Source organism: Gorilla gorilla, chromosome 3 (genome assembly GCF_029281585.2).
Source record: "Gorilla gorilla gorilla isolate KB3781 chromosome 3, NHGRI_mGorGor1-v2.1_pri, whole genome shotgun sequence".
Lineage (NCBI taxonomy): Eukaryota > Metazoa > Chordata > Mammalia > Primates > Hominidae > Gorilla > Gorilla gorilla.
This window is the reverse complement of record NC_073227.2, coordinates 50,258,887-50,284,939: the sequence shown is the minus strand read 5'-3', so window position 1 is coordinate 50,284,939 and position 26,053 is coordinate 50,258,887. Positions and strand designations below refer to the sequence as shown.

At 41.2% G+C, this 26,053-nt stretch overlaps 1 long non-coding RNA gene across 1 annotated transcript; it reads right to left on the bottom strand.

Annotated features, from left to right (window-relative positions):
• Positions 1-2,398: 2,398 nt before the first annotated feature.
• On the bottom strand, positions 2,399-24,543 carry LOC129533053 (uncharacterized). The gene is made up of 3 exons (XR_008679075.2): positions 24,352-24,543; positions 12,000-12,308; positions 2,399-3,430 (listed from the first exon to the last, which is right to left on the bottom strand). It is a non-coding gene; the product is annotated as an uncharacterized lncRNA (long non-coding RNA).
• Between the last annotated feature and the right edge of the window lie 1,510 nt (positions 24,544-26,053).

Sequence of the window (26,053 nt, the reverse complement as noted above, 5' to 3'; positions counted from 1 at the left end):
AATATAGATTCTTGCAAAAGTCAGTATTTACACAAAGATTAAGAATCCTTTGTCACGAGCCCTAGTAAAGCACACCTCCCCCATGATTTTTTTTTCTTTTTCTTAAGAACAAAAACATTCTTCATTTGAGACTAAATTTCACTTTAAAGATAATAATACAGATTCTTGCAAAAGTCAGTATGTACACAAAGATTAAGAATCCTTTCTCACAATCCCTACTAGTAGAGCACACCTCCCCCATGACTTTTTTCCTTTGTTATGTATAAACATTGTACCTAAAGGGCAGTTTCTTCCTCTTGCTTTTGGGAACATCCTGTTTTTCCTATGGAGTAGTCATTCTTTTGTTTCTTTACTTCTCTAATAAACTTGCTTTCACTTTACTCTGTGGACTTGTGCCAAATTCTTTCTTGTGCACGAGGAAAGATCCAAGAACTTTCTTTTGTGGTCTGGATCTAGACCCCTTTCCCGGAACACCTGCACCACGTTGGTACATTTGTTACAATGAACCTACATAGACCCCCTTTCCCGGAACACCTGCACCACGTTGGTACATTTGTTACAATCAATGAACCTACACTGACACATCATTATTATCTAAAGTCCATAGTTTGTTTACATGAGGGTTCACAGTGTTGTACATTGTATGGGTTTTTACAAATGTATGACATGTATCCATTATTGTATAATTATACAATATAGTTTCATTGCCTTAACAATTCTCTATGCCCTAAAAATTCATCCCCCTCTCTGCTCACTGATCGTTTTCCTGTCTCCATATTTTGCCTTTTCCAGAGTGTCACACAGTTGGACTGATAACACATGTAGCCTTTTCAGATTGGATTCTTTCACTTAGTAATATGCATTTAAGGTTCCCCTGTGTCTTTTCAGGGCTTGATAGCTCATTTCATTTTGTACTGAATAATATTCCACTTTCTGGATGTATCACAGTTTGTTTATTCATTCTCCTATTGAAGGACATCTTGGTTGCTTCCAAGTTTGGACAATTATGAATAAACTTGCTATAAGCATCCATGTACATGTTTTGTGTGGACATAGTTTTCAATTCATTTGGATAAATATCAAGGAGCATGAATGCTGGATTGTATGGTAAGACTACATTGCCATACAATTGTACATGATAAATTTTTTGTTTAGTTTTGTGAGAAACTGCCAAACTGTTTTCTAAAATGTCTATTCCATTATGCATTCTCACCAGCAATGAATGAGAGTTACTATTGCTTCACATCCTCAGCAGCATTTGGTGTTGTCAATGTTTTAGATTTTGTCCATTCTAATAGTTGTGTAGTACTCTATTATTTTTTCATTATTATTATTTTTTGAGACGCAGTCTTGCTCTGTTGCCCAGGCTGGGGTGCAGTGGAGCGATCTTGGCTCACTGCAAGTTCTGCCTCCTCGGTTCACGCCATTCTCCTGCCTCGGCCTCCCGAGTAGCTGGGACTACAGGCGTCTGCCACCATGCCCAGCTAACATGGTGAGACGGGGTTTCACCGTGTTAGCCAGGATGATCTTGATCTCCTGACCTCGTGATCTGCCTGCCTCAGCCTCCCAAAGTGCTGGGATTACAGGCGTGAGCCACCATGCCCGGCCTGCTACAAGTCTTCTTGAAACCTCCCCCTCAATTAAGCTTGGTGGTGGGTGGAGAATACACTCCCGTCCTAATCCCACAGAGAAGAGTGGAAATCTTGTCATCACCAACACCATACTCTCCAGATTGAGGAATCTGGCGACTCCTCTCACCTCCCCAAAACCTGGACTGTGCCACACACCCAGAGATCCATCCAAAACCAAAGACTGCAGCTTTAATTCCAAATGCCAGGGATGGACATTTTCAGCCTTGCTAAGGGAATGCCTTCATCTTTGAACCTTTATTGTGTTTTGTACAGGGCATTCTCTGAACTAGTTTGTTGTGCTTATAAAACAGCTAGCAAAGCAGCTTACATTTGTATTTATTTTCTGTTACATACTTCTGCCCCATATTGTTACCTCTCAAAATCCATCCCTTTAAAAAAATAAATCTGGGCCGGGTGTGGTGGCTCACGCCTGTAATCCCAGCACTTTGGGAGGCCGAGGCAAGCGGATCACTTGAGGTCAGGAGTTTGAGACCAACCTGGCCAACATGGTGAAATCCCGTCTCTACTGAAAATACAAAAATTACCCGGCTGTTGTGGCAGATGCCTGTAGTCCCAGCTACTCGGGAGGCTGAGGCAGGCGAATCACTTGAACCTGGGAGGCGGAGGTTGCAGTGAGCCAAGATCGCACAACTGCACTCCAGCCTGGGCAACAGAGCCAGATTCCATCTCAAAAAAAATAAATAAAATAAAATAAATCTGTTGCAGATGTCAAACACACACACAAAAAGACCCTGAGAACACAACAGTGGTAGGTGCTGCTTCACGCTGCCAACCTTGTAAGGGACTGTCAGGGTTACTATGTTCACCTGTGGCACTGATACCCACTGAGCCCACTGAGGGCATTTTCTACACAAAAGGGAGGGGTAAAGAGGGAGACACACATTTCTCCATCACTCTATGAGTATATAAGATGAAGCAGTTGAGGCTAGGAACTTGCCCCATTTTCAAACACTAGCCTATTTCTGAAACTTTCCTTTTGGCACAACCCGGCTTCCTGTGAGGGTGAACCCACCGACCCAGGGAGAGCCTGGAAAAGCCCAGGATGATGTGACTTAATCATAGAAGAGTTTTTATATAATTGGCTCATGTTGCTATTAAACTTCAGTGTTGATGTTAAACATGTTATGTCTGCATATCTTATCTCCCTAACTAAATTATATTTCTATGAAATCAGAAATGTATTGATCCCTTTTTCCTCCTGTGGTAGTTAGAGCAGTGTCTTATGATCTTATAGTGAAAGCTTCACATTATTTGTTGAATAAAGAAATGAGTCGGGCGCTGTGGCTCACGTTTGTAATCCCAGCACTTTGGGAGGCCGAGGCAGACAGATCACCTGAGGTCAGGAGTTTGAGGCCAGCCTGGCCAACATGGTGAAGCCTCATTTCTATTAAAAATACAAAAATTAGCCAGGTGTGGTGGTGGGCACCTGTAGTCCCAGCTACTCGGGAGGTTGAGGCAGGAGAATTCCTTGAACCCAGGAGGCGGAGGTTGCAGTGAGCTGAGACTGCACCACTGCACTCCAGCCTGGGCAACAAGAGTGAAACACCATCTCAAAAAAAAAAAAAAAGAAAAAAAGGAATGACTAGAAAACAAAATATTGCATCCAAATACCTTGACTCCTGTGATGTGATCATAATGCTAGCACAATTAGAATAGAAAATATTCAGTAAGCTTTTGTAGAATTAAATAAATTGAGTAGAGTCTTACGTATGCAGCAGGTTTATGTCAACAGTAAGCGTCTTGGATGACACAGATATGGAGTCCACTGAAAAACAGAACTGAAAAACAGAACATGGAGATTAAGACATAGGACAAAACCAGGTAAAGTTTTAACAGAAATGAAATCGAATATTTTTTTTGTAAGTCTTCTCTAGACCAGCCTGTTTCTTTCCAACATTTTCAATGGCAACAATTAGTTTTATAGTAGGAAATGAAGTTATAATTCTTCATAACAAGTATGTGTTCAAGTCTGACTGCAACTCAGTCATTTCAAATTGTTATTTGTGAAGGATGATCATAAAATAATGAACCTGGTATTTATGTATGTCTTATAGAATCAGTTTTATTGTTTTATAGCTGCACATCATATTTTCTTTTCTTTTTTTTTTCTCGGCTCACTGCAACCTCCGCCTCCTGGGTTCAAGCAATTCTCCTGCCTCAGCCTCCCAAGTAACTGGGACTACAGGCGCACGCTGCCACGCCTGGCTAATTTTTTGTGTTTTAGTAGAGATAGGGTTTGACCATGTTGCCCAGGCTGGTCTCGAACTCCTGAGCTCAGGCAATCCGCCCGCCTCTGCCTCCCAAAGTGCTGGGATTACAGGCGGGAGCCACCGCTCCCAGCCCTGCACATCATATTTTCAAAAGGTTTTTTTTTTTTTTTTTTTAACTTGAAGTAATGGCAAGGGATTGATACTCAATCAGTTTGTGCAGAGTATGATGATGGATTTGAGATTACTAGGGTCTGGACTCGTTTGATGCCAGAAAAAGTCAATAAATCTCATTTATTCATTCAACAAACAGCTATTGTATGTTTACTGGGCGCTAGGCACTGAAATATAAAGATAAAAGACATAGGTCTTTTCTTTAAGATGCTTCAGCTGTTGGGAATTCAGATGATGAGTAGACAGCCAGTTTCAATGCAGTGGGGTAAGTGTCATGGTAGAGGTGATATCTTGGGAGCACACATGGTGGGACCTAGCCCAGACTTTGGGGGTGTCAGGAAAGGCTTCCTTGAAGAGGTGATAGATGAGGAGCATTTTGAAAGATGAATGATTGGTTAGATAAAGGGGGAGAAGGTATGCTTTAGGCAGAAGAGGGTGACATACACACAGTATATACATATATCAACACATCATGTTCTATACAGTAAATAGATTCATTCAATTTTTGTCAGTTGTACTTCAAATAAAGCTGGTAAAAATATAATTTATAGTGATTTATTTTCTCATTCTAAATATTCAGTTTCATGCCAATTCTATTTTATTTTACTTATTTATTTTTTTAGGGACTGGGTATCCTTATGTCACCTAGGCTGGAGTGCAGTGGCACAATCATAGCTCCCTGCAGCCTCAAACTTTTTGGCTCAGGCAATCCTCCCATCTCAGCCTCTCGAGTAGGTAGGACTAGAGGCATGTGCCACCATGCCTGGCTAATTTTTTTACTTTTATTTTTGTAGAGAACAGGGTCTTGCTATGTTGCTCAGGCTGGCCACAGACTCCTGCACTCAAGCAATCCTCCTGCTTCAGACTCCCAAAGTGCTGGGATTACAGGCATGAGCCATTGTGCCCGGCCTCATGCCTAATTTCATGTGGATGATTTTGTATTCCTTTTTCAAAGGGGGCTTCCAATTTTATAAGCTTCAGGTTCCACAAAACTGGATCTGCCCCTACTACCTAGTTATTGTGATGCCAATTTGTCATATCCAATTTGCTTGATCATGTCTACAAATACTTAATAAGTACTTATTATGTGCCAAGCACTGCATGAAGTGCTTAGAAATTTTTATTTGCTTTTCAGGGTTAGTTCTTTTTAGACTATCAGAACATTTTCTGGGTGCATCTGAGAAATAATGCCAACATCTAGAGTTCAGTACATTAGAAATATAGGTTCGTGTGGTGGCTCACGCTTTTAATTCCAGCTCTTTGGGAGGCCAAGGTCAGTGCATCACTTGAGCTCAGGAGTTCAAGACCAGCCTGGGCAACATGGCAAAACCCCGTCTCTGCAAAATAAATAAATAAATAGATAGATAGATAAATAAATACAGCCACATGTGGTGGTGTGCGCCTGTAGCTACTTGGGAGGCTGAGGTGGGAGGATCTCTTGAGCCCGGAAGGTCAGGCTATAATGAGCTATATTCACGCCACTACACTCCAACTTGGGTGACAAAGTGAGACCCTGTCTCAAAACAAAACAAAACACCCACAAACAAAAAAAAACAGAACTATATTTTTAAAAATTGTGAATTCCTTGGAAACACTTTTAACTATAAGAAGGTATCAAGTGGAACTATAGAGCTTCCTTGTGTTTTCCTCAAAGTTGGAATTTCTCTAGGTTGTATATGTTAAATCCACCTTTTTGCAAATCAATTTTAATTTGGTTGACCATGTATAAGGAACTAAATTTTCTTTTTCTTTCTTTTTTTTTGAGATGGAGTCTCACTCTGTTGCCAGGCTGGAGTGCAGTGGCGTGATCTCGGCTCCCTGCAACCTCCATCTCCCGGTTCAAGTGATTCGCCTGCCTCAGCCTCCCGAGTAGCTGGGACTACAGGGGCCTGCCACCACGCCCAGCTAATTTTTGTATTTTTAGTAGAGACGGGGTTTCACCATGTTGGCCAGGATGGTCTCTATCTCTTGACCTTGTGATCCGCCCGCCTTCACCTCCCAAAGTGCTGGGATTACTGGTGTGAGCCACCGCGCCCAGCCGAACCTTAAATTTTCTTGAAAAACTAGGTGAACAAACTTCTGGGAGTGTGCAAAGGTTAAATATTACATTTTTAAAAAGAAGCACACTTGTTGGGGCGCAGTGGCTCACGCCTGTAATCCCAACACTTTGGGAGGCCGAGGCGGGCGGATCACGAGGTCAGGAAATAGAGACCATCCTGGCTAACACGGTGAAGCCCCGTCTCTACTAAAAAAATACAAAAAAATTAGCCGGGCGTGGTGGCGGGCGCCTATAATCCCAGCTACTCGGGAGGCTGAGGCAGGAGAATGGCGTGAACCCCAGGAGGCGGAGCTTGCAGTGAGCCGAGATGGCGCCACTGCAGTCCAGCCTGGGCGACAGAGCGAGACTCCGTCTTAAAAAAAAAAAAAAAAAAAAGCACACTCAGTCAATTAGATACCACTTTCATGCAAAAGAAATTTAAAGTTTGACTATATTTACATGACACATGATGGTATTTAATAGTGGCAATATTATTAGACATCTCTTCTTCATAAAATGTATGGGTGTTTTTTACGTATAGTCAATCCAACTGTCACAAAATAATACTTTTTCTCTCTGGGCCTTTGCTGGACCTCAGCTCTGCGATTTGTCTTGTTTGCTAGCATATTCTTCATACCTCGACAGTGCCTGGCACATAGCATACACTCAACAAATATTTGTGGATGAATGAACCATTTCATAACTTTCTATTCAGGAAATAAGAGTGTTTTCCACTCTCCCAGCCAGAAACCTTTGGTTGTTCCAAAACACTAACTACCAGATCTGTTAGACTATTTGTTTCTTTTCTTCATGCCTAATGTCAGCTTCACAAGCATTATCCCAACACAGGGTGCCTAGATAATGTATGTGCATTATGATGTTTTTTTACTCTCTGTCGATGTTCAATTCGCAAATGATAGCCTTACAGTTTTGTAAACATCCAGCCAATTTGTCCCTACAAATCTGTGAATTTCAGCAAGCCTCATAATGCAGCATGATAAGTTCTGATTGTGAAATTCCAGCCACACAAATAATGATGGAAGCGATCAATTGCTTTAACAATGCCTAATAGCTCTCTCCTGGTGCTCAGTAGTTTCTGGCTGAAGTACTTAGAGTTTGACTATAGTAAGCGATTATTACCTTATCAAGAATCATCTGATGTCTGCAATGCATTTCTTCTGGACAGAAAAAGCCCCCATTAATCCTCAAATCACCCACACCTCATTTTTCTTTCATTTACATCCACGGTGACTGTCTTTGCTTCACTCTTTCTGACTTAGAGTGCTCTTTCTGATCCGGAACACTCATATGGTGACCGTATTTCTAGAGCCCAAATTTGACTTCATGTTCTGACAAGTTATACTTTTAATTTGTGAATTTATTTTTAGAAAGCCTCAAAAATTACAAAATCAAATTTTGTGAGTTATACATTTGACCATCACCTTTTATTGACAAGAATATAGGTACATGAGAATAAGTACAAAATTCTGCCAAAAATTACAGAGGGGTTGATGCAATTTTTGTCTTGTCATTTTCATCATTCTTGTTGAAGCAGATGGCAGGGTGTTCCACTTTTGTGCTCATTTGTAGAATTCAATTTATAAATTGAGAATTTGTTCTTTATTTTTTCCAAGCATGTCTTGGAAAGTTTGAGTAATTCATTTGGATTATTGAGTGAGATTTTGTATCAATTTCTTTAGTAATCCCCAAAAGTTGTTAGTAAAAATGATCCAATAAATCAGTCATACCAGGTGGTATGAAATATTGGAATAGTAACATATTTTTTCATGAAAATCTTTATAGAGTATTTTGTTTTCTTCTGCTTTGACTTGGTAAGCAAATATTTAAATAATAAGATAAGAATTTTGTTTTTAAAACTCTCCATAACAACAGAAAATAAAATATCCTAGAAATGATTCCAGGCCTTCTTCAGATCATCCTTTTCACAGCCTTTTAACAAATCTTTGTTTGTTGGCTTGTTTGTTTCAAATAAAGCAAAACTGTTAAAGACTTTTCAATATATGCCTCTACAGGTAGGTAATTCAATTCCCATCCCCTTTATTAGTTTCACTAAATCTACATCACAATGAATATTTAACATTATTAGCAATTGTATTCTAAAAAATTATTTTATTTTTAGAGTGAAACCATTCACATTTTTATCTTTCTCCTCAATTCTGATTAAAATGCAAAGATTCACATGGAGAAATATTCTGTCCCTCCATTTTGGAAAAAGTGTCATGGAAAATTGCAATGGCATTGTTTTGATTTAATGTCATTAGAAAATGTCTTGACAATCAACTTTTTCAGCTGATAACAACTAAGCATGTGATGGTCGAAACATTATTAGTATTCTTCTGAGAACAGGCATCTGTATCAGAAATCTTATGTTTGAATAGGACCAAATTTGTCTTTGATAACATCGCAGGATTATTTCAGTGTCTTCACTCATATTATAGAAATGTAACAAATTTTGAATAATTTTACAATAACAACTTCTACATCAATTGAAAAAATCTGATGAATTATTAATACAATTGTGCAAATCTGTGCCATGCAACTGATCCCTACCAAGATTCTGATATTGCCATTATTGGAAAAGACTCTCAAAGCTAGCATTAGAAATACTGGATGAAAAAAAAAAGAAATATTGGATGACACACTGACAAGATAATCCGCAAGCCTGCTGAGGCTTAGACGAGTGGAAAGATGGTCATTTAATTGGGCACGTTAGTCACCTGGAGGGATGTCACCTTCAAGAATTTTTAATTTCCGTGTTTTCATTAAAAACATCGTATTATTTGTACATCATAAACTATGTCAGCATATTCAGAAAATATTTTTATTAGTAGTATATACTGGAGAGGTAGCAGAGGACAGTGGTTGAGAACACAGAATCTGGAATGAAATAGGTGGGGTTCAAATCCCAGTTGAGTCAGTTATTAGTCAGGAGATATTGGCCAACTGTGCTCAGCGTCTCAGTTTTCTTATCAAGGATGATATATAATAATACTGTCTTTAAAAGGCTATTATAAGGTTTGAACAAATTAATATTTGTATAGTGCCTGTCAGATAGACAAGCACCATTTTTTTTTTTTTTTTTTTTTTTTTGAGACAGAGTTTCACTCTTGTTGCCCGGGCTGGAGTGCAATGGCGCAATCTTGGCTCACTGCAGCCTCTGCCTCCTGGGTTCAAGTGATTCTCCTGCCTCAGTCTCCCGAGTAGCTAGGGTTACGGCGACCTTCACCACACCTGGCTAATTTTTGTATTTTTAGTAGAGATGGGGTTTCTCCATGTTGGCCAGGTTGGTCTCGAACTCCTGGCCTCAGGTGATCCACGCGCCTCAGCCTCCCAAAGTACCGGGATTACAGGCGTGAGCCACTGTGCCCAGCCCAGACTTTCTTAAACAGAAGCCTTAGGAAGAAATACATGCCGCAAGCATCATTTTAACATTGTTCAAATACATTTGTGGCTAGACAAATATATTATGATTCTAATATCTAATGTTACACACAACAGTATTAAGGATTTTTTGTGCTCCTGGAACAAGGATGTTTTTCACTGTTGTTAATCTTTTTATTTGTGCTGTCGAAAATTTTGATTTAAATAATATGAAAATTAGCCTGGATGTACAATACAAATATCTGAAATTATGATTGTACCTTGTGATATGAAAAGCAATGGTTGCTCCTAATGGTTGTTCCTAAATTCTGTTTCTGCAGAATTACATTTCCAGTAAAACTAAAGAACATTCTCATCTTTGATTGACTATTTGAAGTTGCACAGCCCCATAGAGGATTCGTTTGTAGGCTTGAAGAAAATAAGCACTGGAACAAATAAATGCAAAGAAGCTGCAGCTTGCATCAATAAGCACAAAGATGACAACTTCAGAAAGCATCTGGGGGCTTTCCAGCTGGGGTATGTTTGGTGAGAACAGCTTCCTAGATGTCCCCATGTCCTCATACAGGAGATGCCTTTAGGTCAGTGACCTTGGTCTCCAGTCTATTCAAGGTTAAATCCTGCCAGGTCACAGGAAGCAACTTGCAAGAGAAGCTATCCTTAAACTTCAGCATTGCTCCCACGTTGCAGAGCCATGTCATCTGGATCTAACATCTGGTTATGGGACCTACTTCTTACCAGGCAATCTGGGCTATCTTCTTCCATTTTTCAGGTTATATCAGGGGATGGCAAACTACAGCCCACAATTAAAATATAGCCTAGTGCATGGTTTGTTGTTTTTTTTCCCCAAGCCCGCAAATTAAGAATGGTTACAACATTTTAAAATAATTGGAAAATAATCAAAACAAGAAAATAGTTTTGTGACAGGTGAAAAATTATCTGCTATTCACATTTCAGTATCCATTTGTTGTTTTATTTGAACACCGATGTGGTAGACAGAATTCTAAGGTAGCCCCAATATTCCCATGGCCTGGTATAGACACTCTGTATAATCTCTCCTCTACTCAAGTGTGGGTGGGACTGAGAATATGATGGGGTGTCACTCCTGTGATTATGTTACTTTTTATAGCAAAGGTGACAAGATTTTGCAGATAGAATTAAAGTTCATAACCAGTTGATTTTGAGTAACCAAAGAAAAATAATTCTGAGTGGGCCTGACCTAATCAGGTGAGCCCATAAAAGATGGGCGGCTGGACCCTATCTGAGCCTCCTGCTGAGGTGTGCTCTCCTGAGGGTTTTAAAGAAGCAAGGTATCACAAGTTAACCAGCTGCAAGGAAATAAATTCTGCAGTAAGCCCTGGAGTTTGGAAGAGGATCACAAACATCAGATGAGACTGTAGCCCTTACTGACATCTTGACTACAGACTTGAGATACCCTGAGTAGAGGACTCAGCTAAACTGACTCCTGGCCATGGAAACTGTGAGATAAGTGGATGTTGTTTTAAGCCACTAAGTTTGTGGTAACTTACTATACAGCAATAAAATCAATACAACAGCCATGCTCATTTGTTTAAGTATTGTCTACGGATACTGTGGGACTACAGTGGTGGAGCTGACTAGTTGTGAAACATACTCAACATAGCCCACAAAATGCAAAATATTTACCAAAAAAAATTGTAAACACCTAGGTTATATAATTATGATGTAGAATCACACATACTCAACCGTCCTGCATCTGTATAATAAGAATGAGCCTATGGTTACACACAATTGGACAAAGGCTGAAGAAATGATTTCTTGCGATAAGCAAAGCTTTTCTTACTAATGTAGGTACACAAACTTGCCTGCAGATTGTGATGGCTCCTCAAGGAGACATATTCCATTAAATAGTCTCATGAAGAGCCTCCTTTTCTAGTACCTGTATTCATTTTGCAACTAATCAGATTTTAAGTAATTTTGTACTTCTTTTATTTATATATTTATTTATTTTTTGAGACGGCGTCTCACTCTGTCGTCCAAGCTGGAGTGCATTGGAGTGATCTCAGCTCACTGCAACCTCCGCCTCCCGGGCTCAAGTGATTCTCATGCCTTAGCCTCCCAAGTAGCTGGGACTACAGGCATGTGCCACCACGCCTGGCTAATTTTTTTTTTTTTTTTTTTTGAGACGGAGTCTCACTCTGTCACCCAGGCTGGAGTGCAGTGGTGTGATCTCAGCTCACTGCAAGATCCACCTCCTGGGTTCATGCCATTCTCCTGCCTCAGCCTCCCGAGTAGCTGGGACTACAGGAGCCTGCCACCATGCCCGGCTAATTTTTTTGTATTTTTTAGTAGAGACAGGGTTTCACCGTGTTAGCCAGGATGGCCTCGATATCCTGACCTCGTGATCTGCCCACCTCGGCCTCCCAAAGTGTTGGGATTACAGGCGTGAGCCACCATGCCTAGCTGTAATTTTGCACTTCAAACACCTTTAAAATACAAACAAAATATGCTTGATGACACGAGAAACACTCACTATTGTTATAACCTTACATTTAATCACCTTTGCTTGGCAGCAACAGTTCCATGGGCTTTTCCGTAGATGCTGTTTGGTGAGTTCATCTAGGGGTGCAGAGCACGCACACACAGCCACGGACCGACACAGTTGCAGCAGCGTGGCATGGTGTTCCAGGTCACTACACTGTTCCTTCATCCTGTGACCTCCCTTACACATGATGGTCTGATTGATGCATTTGCTCCAAAAATATTGTGAAATGTCTACTTTCTGCCAGCTGGGATTCAGTAGTAAACAGGATAGATGTGGCCCCGACAAGCTTACAATCTAGTAGGAAGACATACATTCTGTAAGAAATTAGAAGTAAAGGTAGTGAGTAAGTACAGTACTATAGGACCATACATCCAGGGGCCTAACTTAATGGGTGCCCTGGATGGTCTTCTCTAAGGAAGTGCTGTCTACGCTGTGACCTAAGCATCTACAAAAACCCTAAGCAGACCTCTTTCTAACCCACTGAAAACCTTGGAGGCTTGGTTATTCATTAGAACCATCTGGGAGAGCTTGTTTAAAATCCTGACATCCAGGCAGTAAGGCAGATCAATTAAAGTAGAATCTTAGGGCTGAGAGCAGGCAACAGTATATATATTTTTAAGCTTCCTAGGTGATTCTAGTGAGCACCCCAAAACCATTATTTCCTCTTCCCTCCTTTGATGATGAAGGAGTGTTCCCCTGTCGAGCTAGAGCAAATCCTTCCAAAGTGTTCTCAATATTCCATCCCCTCCTGTCTTCTCAGGAAATCCAGTGAGAATCTCTTGTCTTCTCTTTCTTCAACTTCTCCTTCCTATTAGCACTTAATCATTTTCCAGTCTCACTTACATTTTTAAAAAGTTCCGGGGGGAGGGGGGAGGGATACCATTAGGAGATATACCTAATGTTAAATAACGAGTTAATGGGTGCAGCACACCAACATGGCATATGTATACATATGTAACTAACCTGCACGTTGTGCACATGCACCCTAAAACTTAAAGAATTTAAAAAAAAAAGTTCCTCTGATCACACCCCACCCACTTCAGGTACCTCCCTCTCTCCTCTTCTTTACAGCCAAACATCCTTGAAGAATGGTCCACACAGGTGGTCTATTCCCACCCACTCTTCAACAAACAGGACCTGGTGTCCAGCTCCTGCTAAGGTTATGGGTAACTTCCTTGTCATTAAAGACAATGCATCCAGCTGGGCATGGTGGCTCACGCCTGTAATCCCAGCAGTTTGGGAGGCCGAGGCGGAGGGACTACGAGGTCAGGAGTTCAAGACCAGCCTGGACAACATGCTGAAACCCCATCTCTACTAAAAATACGAAAATTAGCTGGGCGTGGTGGCATGCGCCTGTAATCCCAGCTACTCAGAAGGCTGAGGCAGGAGAATTGCTTGAACCCAGGAGGCGGAGGTTGCAGTGAGCTGAGATCGCACCACTGCACTCCAGCCTGGGCGACAGAGCAAGAGTCTGTCTCAGGGGGGAAAAAAACGCAATGCATCCTTTTCAGTCCTCATCTTACAAGACCTGTCAGCAACATTTGCCATAAATGGGCAGCCCACCCTAATTCTTGAAACAGACTCACCCCTCGGTATTTCCCAGGCCTCAGTCTGCTCCTTCTCCTTTTCTCACCCTGCTCTCTTCTTTCCATAGATGATTGCCTCTCCCTGAGTGGCAGCTAGAACCATCCATGTAATGCCAAATTTTCTAGACAAGTGTTTATCAAATTATGGTCTCTACAGAGTCTGGAAATTCAGATTCCAGAGCCTCACTCCAGACCTACTGAATTAGAATCTCTGAGTTGGACTGAGGAAACTGAATCTTTTACAGTGTCCTGGAGATGAGTCTTATGCACCAACATGTTTGAGATGTGCCATTGCAGACCCATCTATCCAACTGCCTAGGGGATAGTTCTGCCTGGATATTTCACAGATACTGTAAATGCACCATTTATGTGATGGACATTCTTAGTGCTCACTAACATCCAGCTGTCTTCCTTCCTGGACACAGAGAATAACACCACAAGCCCTCTTGCAGTTATGCAAAGTCACGTGACTAGCCCTGCACAATGGACTGTGAATAAGAGAGATATACGTCCCTTCCATGCAAAGGCTGTGAATGCCAAGGATCTCACAGCTCCGGGCAATCTGGCAGCCCTGGTGAGGGTAACAGAACCACAAGATGAAAGTGAGTGGATTTATTTCACTGCTTGGAAGGCTGCTGCAAACACGTTAACAGACATCATGTGCACAAGAAGTAAGAACTAAACCTTTGTGGGGTTAAGTCCCTGAGATTTTGGGATGAATGTATTACGGTACCAGGATGTGGCTCATCCAAAATAGAAATTCATCCTCTCTCTGGCTCACTCCAACCTGCTCCTCTTTCTAGTGTTCTCTCTCTACTCAATTGATGAGCCAGAAGCTTGATGTTAGCAGTGAGTGGAGGTTCTCATGGATTCTTCATGTTTTCTTAGAAAGAAGCAGTTATCCACTCCACACTCCAGGAAGGAGAAATGTGGGAGCATTCTTCTCCCTTTCTTTCCGTTGTCACTACCCTCTCTCTCTCTCTTTAGGGAAGAATGAGTTTCTTATCTTATTAGTGAGATTCATTGAACTACCTTTACTGTCACTTGTCTTACATGTCCTGACATGGTACTTTAATCCTCAGCTAGTTCTTGGCATCTGAGCTCAACTAACATAGAATTAAGAGGGAAGGAAATAAGAGGTTAATAACATCCCTAAATCCACACTATAAAAGAGACAACAGCTATATTGTTTTCTACTGTATTCCTAGCACATGGCATACGGAAAACATAAGTATATGTTGTTGACTTGCTGAAATACTGGAATTTCCATGATAGTTCAACTGTTACAGAGAAAAGAATGCAGAATATTTGGAAGCACGACTATCATCTAAATCTGTATTAGAGAGGGATCATTCTGTCTTTACCGCCCAGACTTCTCTATGCCCATCAAATACTTAAGTTTTCAAGGATGAGAGTAGAATATGGCCCACAATATTCCTTCCTCTTCCCCATCTCCTTTTATTTTATACGGTTGGGGTGGTAAAGGGCACAGTCTGTTCATGCCTGTGCCTTATGTCAGTCTAAATGTTCATATTTCCATGTTTGTGAAGTTTTCTGAATCTTATTACATGGTGCATTATTCTATTCTAGATTCCCTCTGTTCTTACCCTTTACAATTTTAAATTAAACTAAAAGCTGACAATGTGGCATTTCTCTCCTTGTTTTAAATTCCCTTCATTCTGTTTTTGTAAGGTCTTGTAACAATAGTTACATATTTGCTGATTTCAATTATTTATTCAAATTATTTCACAAGAGCCTGTAAGATGCCAGGCATAGGGCTAGGTGGAGGGGATAAAATGGTGAATTAAACAAATCCATTGCCTGCCCTGAAGGAATTTACAGTCTAGTAAGGGCAGGAGACAGGCTAATTAATTGATTCCACGAATGAAAGCAAAATTACAAGTAGAGACAAGAGCTTTGGAGAAAAAAATATGATTGTATGACAGCATTTTAACAAAGTCATTTGACAAGGGACTGGAAACCACTAGGAAATGCTTCCTGAGGCAGACAGAAAGGAGAAAGGAGGTATGAAATGGGACATCTCCAAGGACTGACGAAGGAGAATGGAGCTGAAGGAAGGTTAGTGCCTGAAGGCCAGAGAGGCAGGAGAGTGGTTCAAGGAAGGCTCAGGGGCACTGGGGCGGGGATACCACCAGACATGTATTTTGGAAGGAATTCCTGCACATCAGAATGAAGAATAGATGGCAGGGAGCTGTGGCTAGTGAATGTGGGGAGGCCAAGTGAGGAGGCTAATACATTTCTCCAGGCAAAGGTGATGAAAAACTGGTCTAAGGTGTGGCAGTGGAGAAAAAGAGAATCAATCAATTTTTAAAAATTGGAAGGTAAAATAATAGTTAACCCTCCTATAACACTCTCCATGTGCCTCTGCTAGGGCAGCCACCAGCCAAATGTGGCTACTAGGCATATGCAATGAGACTTGTGCAAATTGAAGCATGTTTTGAGTGTGAAATGCACACCAGATTCCAAAAACTCGGCACAAAGCAAGAACAAGAATCTAAAATACCTCATTAATTTTTTTTTTTTTTTAAGGTGGAGTCTTGGTCTGTTGCCCAGGCTGGAGTGCAGTGGCAGGAGCTCTGCACACTGCAACCTCCACCACCAGGGTTCAAGCAATTCTCCTGCCTCAGCCTCCCAAGTAGCTGGGATTACAGGCACCCACCAACACACCTGGTTAATTTTTGTATTTTTAGTAGAGACGGGGTTTCACCATGTTGTCCAGGCTAGTCTCGGACTCCTGGCCTCAAGTGATCTGCCTGCCTTAGCCTCCCAAAGTGCTGGGATTACAGGGGTGAGCCACTGTGCCTGGCTTCATTAATAACTTTATATTAATTATGCATCATCGATATGATAGTATTTCATATATACAGGCATACCTCAGAGATATTGCAGGTTTGGTTCCAGACCACCACAATAAAGTGAATATTGCAATAAAGCAAGTCACATAAATTTTTTGGTTTCCCACTGCATATAAACATTGTTTATACTATACTAGTCTAGTGTAAAGCAGTGGCAGTCTATACCTTGCCACTGCTTTATCAACTATCGCCTATTAAGTGTGCAATAGCATTATGTTTTAAAAAAACAATGTACATACTTTAATGTAAAAAATACTATAGGCTGGGAACAGTGGCTCACGCCTGTAATCCCAACACTTTGGGAGGCCAAGGCAGGCGGATTACTTAAGGTCAGGAGTTCAAGATCAGCCCGACCAACATGGTGAAACCCTGTCTCCACTAAAAACACAAAAATTAGCCAGGCGTGGTGGCAGGTGCCTGTAATCCCAGCTACTTGGGAGGCTGAGGCAGGACACTTGCTTGAACCCAGGGGAGTGGATGTTGCAGTGAGCCGAGATCACGCCACTGCACTTCAGCCTGGACAACAGAGTGAAACTCTGTCTCAAAAAAAAAAAAAAAAAAAATGTACATACCTTAATGTAAAAAATACGTTATTGCTAAAAAAATGCTAACAATCATCTGAGTCTTCACCAAGTCAAATTTTTTGCTGGTAGAGGACCTTCTCTTGATGTTGATGCCTGCTGACTCATCAGGGTGGTGATTGCTGAAGGTTGAGGTGGCTTTGGCAATTTCTTGAATTAAGACAACAATGGGGCCGGGCATGGTGGCTCATGCCTGTAATCCCAGCACCTTGAGAGGCTGAGGCGGGCAGATCACGAGGTCAGGAGTTCCAGACCAGCGTGGCCAACGTGGTGAAACCCTGTCTCTACTAAAAATACAAAAAATAGCTGGGTGTGGAGGCAGGCACCTATAATCTCAGCTACTCAGGAGGCTGGGGCAGGAGAATCATTGAACCCAAGAGGTGGAGGTTGCAGTGAGCCAAGAGAATGCCATTGCACTCCAGCCTGGGCTACAGGGCAAGACTCCGTCTCAGAAAAAAAAAAAAAAAAAAGACAAAAATGAATTTGTTGCATCAACTGACTCTGCTTTCACACAAGATTTCTCTGTAGCATGTGATGCTGTTTGATAGCATTTTACTCACAGTGGAACTTCTTCCAAATTTGTAGTCATTTTTCTCAAACCCTGCCATTACTTTATCAACTAAGTTTATGAAATATCCTAAATCCTTCATTGTCATTTCAACAATGTTCACAGCATCTTTATCAGGAGTAGATTTCATCTCAAGAAACCACTTCCTTTGCTCATCTATAAGAAGCAACTCCTAATCTGTTCAAGTTTGATCATGAGATTACAGCAATTCAGTCTCATCTTCGGGCTCCACTTCTAATTCTAGTTCTCTTGCTATTTCCACCACATCTGCAGTTACTTCCTCCACTAAAGTCTTGAACCCCTCAAAGTCATCCTTGAGGCCTGGAATTAACTTCTTCCAAACTTCTCTTAATGTTGATATTTTGACTTCCTCCCATGATTCACAAGTGTTCTTAATGGCATCGAGAATGGTAAACCATTTCCAGAAGGTTTTCAATTTACTATGTCCAGAGCTATCAGAGGAATCATGATCTGTGGTAGCTACGGCCTTACGAAATGTATTTCTTTTTTTTTTTTTTTTTTGAGATGGAGTCTTGCTCTGTCACCCAGGCTGGAGTACAGTGTCGTGATCTCGGCTCACTGCAACCTCTGCCTCCTGGGTTCAAGCAATTCTTCTGCCTCAGCCTCCTGAGTAGCTAGAACTACAGGTGCGTGCCACCACGCCTGGCTACTTTTTGTATTTTTAGTAGAGATGGGGTTTCACCATGTTGGCCAGGCTGTTCTCAAACTCCTGACCTTGTGATCTGCCTGCCTTGGCCTCCCAAGGTGCTAGGATTACAGGCGTGAGCCACCGTGCCCAGCCACGAAGTGTATTTCTTAAATAATAAGACTTGAAAATCAAAATGACTTCTTGATCCGTGGGCTGAAGAATGGATGTTATATTTGCAGGCGTGAAAACAACATTAATCTCCCTGTACATCTTCATCAGAACTTTTGGGTGACTAAGTACATTGTCAATGACTAGTAATATTTTGAAAGCGATCTTTTCTTCTGAGTGGTAGGTCTCAACAGTGGGCTTAAATTCAGTAAACAATGCCATAAATAGATGTTTTGTCATCTAAGCTATTTGTTCCGTTTATACAGCACAGGCAAAGTAGATTTAGCATTATTCCTAAGGGCCATAGGATTTTTGCAATAGCAACTGAGCATTGGCTTCAACGTAAAGTCACCAGCTGCGTTAGCCCCTAACAAGAGAGTCAGCATGTCCTTTGAAACTTTGAAAACACTCCTTGACTTCTCCACTCTAGCTGTGAAAGTCCTAGATGGCATTTTTTTCCAATAGAAGGCTGATTTGTGTGCATTGGAAATCTGTTGTTTAGTGTAGCCACCTTCATCATTGATTTTTTTTTTTTTTTTTTTGGTGACAAAGTCTCACTCTGTTGCCCAGGCTGGAGTGGAATGGTGCAATCTCAGCTCACTGCAACCTCTGCCTCCTGGGTTCAAGCGATTCTTGTGCCTCAGCCTCCTAAATAGCCAAGATTACAGGCGCCCGCCACCACGCCCAGCTAATTTTTGTATTTTTAGTAGAGACGGGGTTTCACCATATTGGAGTCTGGTCTCCTGACCTCAGGTGATCTGCCTGCCTCAGCCTCCAAAAGTGCTGGGATTACAGGCATGAGCCAACACGCCCGGCCCATCATTGATCTTAGCTAGATCTTCTGGATAACTTGCTGCTGCTTCTACATCAGCACTTGCTGCTTCCCTTGCACTTTTATGGTATAGAGACAGCTTCTTTTCTAAAACCTTATGAACCAACCTCCAAACTTTTCTTCTGCAGCTTCCTCACCTCTCTTAGCCTTCATAGAATTGAAGAGTTAGGATTTTGTTCTGGATTAGGCTTTGTCTTAGGGGAATGTTGTGACTAGTTTGATCTTCTATCCAGACCACTCAAACTTTCTCCGTATCAGCAATAAGCGTGTTTGACTTTGTTATCATTCATGTATTCACTGGAGTAGCACTTTCAATTTCTTCAAGAACTTTTTCTTTGCATTAATATCTTGACTGACTGGCACAGGGGCCTCACTTTTGGCCTATCCTGGCTTTTGACATGCCTTCCTCACTAAGCCTAATTATTTCTAGATTTTGATTTAAAGTAAGAGACATGCAACTCTTCCTTTCACTTAAACACTCAGAGGCCATTATAGGGTTATTAATTAGACTAATTTCAATTTTGTTGTATCTCAGGGAATAGAGAGGCTCAAGGTAAAGGATAGAGAGATGGAGGAATGGCCAGTTGGTGGAGCAGTCACAACACACATAACATTGATCAATTAGGTTTCCCATCTTATGAGAGTACGGTTCGTGGTGCTCTCAAACAATTATAATAGTGGCTGGGTGTGGTGGCTTACGCCTGTAATCCCAGCACTTTGGGAGGCTGACGTGGGTGAATCACTTGAGGTCAGGAGTTCGAGACCAGCCTGGCCAACATGGTGAAACTCCCTCTCTACTAAAAATACAAAAATTAGCAGGGTGTGGTGTGTCACACGCCTGTAATCCCAGCTACTTGAGAGGCTGAGGCAGGAGACTCACTTGAACCCGGGAGATGCAGGTTGCAGTGAGCTGAGATTGCAGCACTGCACTCCAACCTGGGCGACAGAGTAAGACAATGTCTCAAAAAAAAAAAAATACAATAGTAACATCAAAGATCACTGATCACAAATCACCATAACAGATATAATAATAGTGAAAAGGTTAGAAATATTATGAGAATTACCAAAATGTTACGCAGAGTTACTGAGTAAGTATGTGCTGTTAGAAAAATGGTGCCAATAGAGTTGTGTGATGCAGGGTTGCCATAAACCTTCAGTTTGCAACAAAACACAGTATCTGTGAAGCACAATAAAATGAGGTAGGCCTATATTGGGTTAAGTAAAACCTATTATAATTCATTTCACCTGTTTCTTTTTCCTTCTTTTTTTTTAATGTAGCTACTTTAGAAAATTTTAAATTACATCTACAACTCACACACTACTTTTATTTGACAGTGTGTCTCTAGACATACCAATTCTCTTAATTCTGCCAACAACCCTTTAGGCTAAATATTAACACTACTTACTGGAAACTGAGGTGGTGGAACCCTAGCTATAAATGGCCACCCAGCTAGTAGAAGGTGAGCTGAGATTTGCTCTCATATAGTCCAGTTCCAGAATCTACGTTCTTAACCACTACACTCGCACTGTCTCTCGGAAGGATTTGATGCTAAACAAGTAAAATTTTTAGATTTTGCTACAATGACCTAAAAGCTGTTTTGGAAATTGGCACACTGTAATAGGTTCTTTGGAAAGAACCAAAATTATATACATATATTATATATAATATATATGCATGTACATATTATATAATATATAGAATATATGCATATACATATACATATTTTTAATGAAGAATTGTCTCATATAATTATGGAGGCTGAGACATCCCATAATCTGCTGTCTATGAGCTGGAGACCCAGGAAACTAATGGTGTAATTTCAGTCTGAGTCTAAAGGCCCAAGAACCAGGGGGACCAATGGTATAAGTCCCACTCTAAGGACAGGAGAACACCAAGGTCCTAGCTCAAGCAAGAAGGCAGGAAGGAAAAATATCCCCCCTCCTTCTGCCTTTTGTTCTATTTAGGCCCCTCAGTGGATTGGATGTTGTTCGCCCGCGTTGGAGAAGGCAATAGGCTCCACTAAGTCTGATTCAGATGCTATTATTTTCCAAAAACCCCTCACAGACACACCCAGAAATAGTGCCTAACAAGACACTTGAGCATCCCATGTTTGTCAAGTTGACACATAAAATTAACCATCACACACCCATAGAGTGCTAATTAGGAAAAGCAACTTGATATCTTTTTACTATATTTGTTACTGATGCACTCTTTGGCATCCAAGTGCAGGTTATCTCTCTCTGTCTCCATTTGCTCATCTTTACAATGCTAATAATAAATGAATTATTGTGCCAGGCGTGATGGCTCACGCCTGTAATCCCAGCACTTTGGGAGGCCGAGGTGGGCGGATCATGAGGTCAGAAGTCCGAGACCAGCCTGGCCAATATAGTGAAACCCTGTCTCTAATTTAAAAAAAATACGAAAATTAGCAGGGCATGGTGGTGCGCACCTGTAGTCCCAGCTACTTGGGAGGCTAAGGCAGGAGAATCACTTGAACCTGGGAGGCGGAGGTTGCCGTGAGCTGAGATCGCACCACTGCACTCCAGCCTGGGCGACAGAGCAAGACTCCATTTCAAAAATAATAATAATAATAATAATAATAATAATAATAAAATAAATGAACTTATAGTATTGTTGCAAGGATTAAATGAGATCATTCATGTCAAGTACCTGGAACAGTAAGTACTTGGCACATAATAATCTATTATTATCATTAAAAGGGAACCAAGTTTATGGTATTTGTACTAAATAACATATTAATATTTTGCTTTTCATTTTGTATTTGTTTCATTTTATTCTTTATCTACCTTTTGCTTCTCATTTTAGTTCTTATGTTGTGCTCTTTTTTAGGTAAGGGTAGTTTGGCTACAAATAGTTACAATGCACATCTAAAGTCTGTGTAAAAATATACCAGGACTTTTCTTATTGTCTTAGAATTGCAGCTAAGGCCCAACACTTAGGACCAAAGGTACTTAATCTGTCACATTCTAAGTATGCCATTATTTCGGGCTGGTCATCTCACTCCAGAGCTTACGAGAAGTACCAAGAAGTACCTCTGGACTTGCCCTATCACTAACTGCCTCCCTTGCAATCCCCCAGTCAGTATAAAGTGGGTATTTAGAGCAAGGATGTGGCGCTAGGGGGAGTGGAGTGTTTGAGATTATCCCCTCTGCTCATCCAATCAGGGGCCTCAAGAGACTCACTGGTCAAGACAGGAATGACTGAAGGAAGAGGAGATCAGCCTTTCATTCCTTGGTTAGATGACTGCATAGCTAGAAGATGTGATGATCTGTCATCAGTGCTTGTGACCATGTAAAAGAGAATTACAGAGATGTGACATGACAGGGCAGGAGAGGCAGGCATGAGACTGCCAGGGAACAGGAAGCCAAGAATTTCTGGAGGAGAAAGGTATAGAGGATGGATCTTGCACTGGGTTAGCTCCAGATGATAGCAAAGATTAGGTAGTGTCACCGCAGGAAGGACAATGAGAAATGCAGTGGAACAGAACCAGCCAGAGGTCTGCTGCAAGATCCAGCTGTATCTTGAAAGGACCTGCTAATACTTGGGGAACTACTTGAAAGCGAGTCCCTGGTCAGTGGAAAATGACAATGACCATCATCCATACCACTCCTACACAGACACTGAGAAAAAAGAGCAACACAGCCAATCAAGTGGAGCATGCAAACTTGTGCAGGACGGCAGAGAGATGTTCGCCTTTTCTTCCCCCTCCCCCAGTTCCTTGGAGAAGTTAGTTCTTAGAAGAGGGAGGAGATGTCTGAAAACCAGACCAACTCCTGGCCATAAATACATAGTCACGTGCACACATACCTACACCTATACAAAGTCACACAGTTATACACATGTATACCAACACACACATATCATGCACACTTACACACACACATCATGTGTATCGACAGACACAGACACACATACACACACTTGAAGTCATTAAAGCCACAACTGTAGCTGTCTTAATCTTTTTGAGCTGCTCTGGCAAATGGGTAATTTTTTTTTTTTTTTTTTGAGACGGAGTCTTGCTCTGTCGCCTAGGCTGGAGTGCAGTGGCCCAGTCTCGGCTCACTGCAAGCTCCGCCTCCCAAGTTCATACCATTCTTCTGCCTCAGCCTCCCCAGCAGCTGGGACTACAGGCGCCCACCACCATGCTCGGCTAATTTTTTGTATTTTTAGTGGAGACAGGGTTTCACCATGTTAGCCAGGATGGTCTTGATCTCCTGACCTCATGATCTGCCTGCCTTAGCCTCCCAAAGTGCTGGGATTACAGCTGTGAGCCACCGCACCCTGCCCACAAATGGGTAATTTATAAACAACAGCAATTTATTGCTCACAGTTCTGGAGGCTGGGAAGTCCAAGATCAAGAGGTCAGCAAATTTGGTGTCCAGTGAGGGCTCGCTCTCTGCTTCATAAATGGTGCCTGTAGCTGTGTCCTCACATGGGGAAAGGGGCAAATGAACTCCTCCTAAAGACCCTACTCCTTAATACTGTTGCATTGGAGATTAGGTTTCAACATACGAGTTTCAGGAGGAAACAAACATTTAGAACACAGCACTAGCCTGTGCAGGAGAGAGGGGAGGGCTCAAGATCTGAATCACACATAAAACTGAATTTTAAAAATGAAGAGGCATGAGTCTTAAATAATAGAATAGGAACCATTCTTGTAATCAAAAATGGCTGACAAGTTACAGAATCTAGACAAAAAGTCTTTATGGGAGACGCTACTGCATGGGAAAAGGAGGGTTCCAACTATGTGGTTGAGAGTATCCAATAAGCCAGGTATAGAAAGAACTGAAAGGGACCAAACAATTTAATCCATGAGCACCAGAGCTGCAAGGGGACAGAGAGGCCCATCCTTTGGTGATATACAAAGCCATCATCTGACAGCTATTCATGAAGCACCTACTGTTGTTCTATATAATTCACTGTAGATGCAGAAAGGATTAAGATCTGCCTCCTATCTTCAAGGAGCCTAAAGGAGACTATCATAGCTCTTGGCTAAGGATTTATGTCACTGCCCAAACCTTGCCTGAAATGAGTGGTACCGGCTTTGAACTCTCACTCCTCAACTGTCTAATCACCTTGAATCTTTCCAGAATTCTAAGATAACTTCCTGTTCTAAGTCACTTGATGCTGCACAGATTTCAGTAACAACAGTTAAATCAAAGAGCTCCTCCAGCTGCATTCTCTGCATTACGAGTGCTGCTTCTTTGCAGCCTGGCAGGGTCTTCACAGACGATCCAGCTCCATTCTTCTCCTCTGGTTTTGTTTCTTCTTGCTGTCTGTCTAAAGTAGGCAAATGGGCAGGGATTGCGGATGGGAGAAAAGAAGAGAAAAATTTATCTAAACATACATTTTTTTAAGTTCCACTTAAAAAAAAAAAAAGATTAAGATCTCCACATTACCTGCTAGCAGTTTGCAATTATTTATGTAAACAGCTAATGATTTTCTAATGGAATTGACCAAAGGGAACCAAGGAGAGTCCTGGTAAAAACCCATTTTTAATAAACCGGTGACTTTTTATACTACCAAATTTCAACAATTTTAACCTCACATGGCTAAAAGGCATTCATAACCCAAATTTGAAATCACCAAATTTTATTCCATGATCCTCCCTAGAATCCTGAAACATTAGTAATTCTATTCCCAGATTCAGGCTCCTCAGTGACAAGTTGATTTTTAATAGTATGTCCTATACACAGTGCATATCAGTATAGACATAACAATTTTGCCTTGAAGAGAATGCACAGTAAAACTATAAAAGTGCTCAGTGCATTTCTAGCAATAAAACCCAAGAACACAGAGTTACGTGAGAGGCTGCCTGCTTCGGCAACAAAGTAAAATCAACTGACAAAGAATCCAAGATGCTAATAAGAGTGGATACTGAACTCTTGTAGTTTAAACGACAATATATCACCTAAAGGAGGAAGAGAATTAACATATCTATTGCTTCTATATATTAACCTAAATAAAAGAGACATCTGGCATCAAGTAAAAGTTTATTGATGTTAGAGATTACCAATTTCTTTTGTCTCATTATGAGTTTTTTCTAAATCAAATAATGAAAAGTAGAGGGGAAATCTTATCCAATATTTTAAACCTTTTGAGTAATCTGTAAATATGACATTTGCAGTGGTCACATTATCCGAAGGTCACATGTGAGATAAAAGGATGAGAATGGACAACCAAAATATTTTATTTTAGTTCTCTATGAAGACTGTTTAACAGACCACCAGGCAGGATCAAAAGAATTTGGCCTTATCTGCTGGAACTATTATTCATACCCGCACAACGCTGGGAGGAGTGCAGAGCAGGGAGTGAGGGTGTAGGTGCTGCGGTCCAACTGGCTTGGTTTCGCATCTAATCTTAACTTTCTATTTGTGTGTCCTTGAGAAAGTAACCTCTCCTAAGCCTCAGCATCTTTGTCTATAAAATGGACAATGTTTCATGCATAGCAAGTGCTCAATAAATGTTAGCAATTACCATTATTATGAACGTTTATTGAGAAAATGATCCCAAAGAGCTAGCTGCCCCCACTTCTTCCTTTCTCCGCTGATAAAACCATGTTGAGGTGATGCCACTTTTCTAAGCCAAATGAAAATCAGAAAATGCCGAACTTCTAGAAACAAAATTGTTTGACATATGAACTTCTTTATGACAATCAATTAGACTTCAAGAAGCAGCTTTGCATCCAAATGAGGTTCACAGATCTCCTGGCTGCCATTCTGAGAGCCATGATGTGGCATGGGCACTGTGTGGTACAGTGTGGTTTGTGGTAAGCCA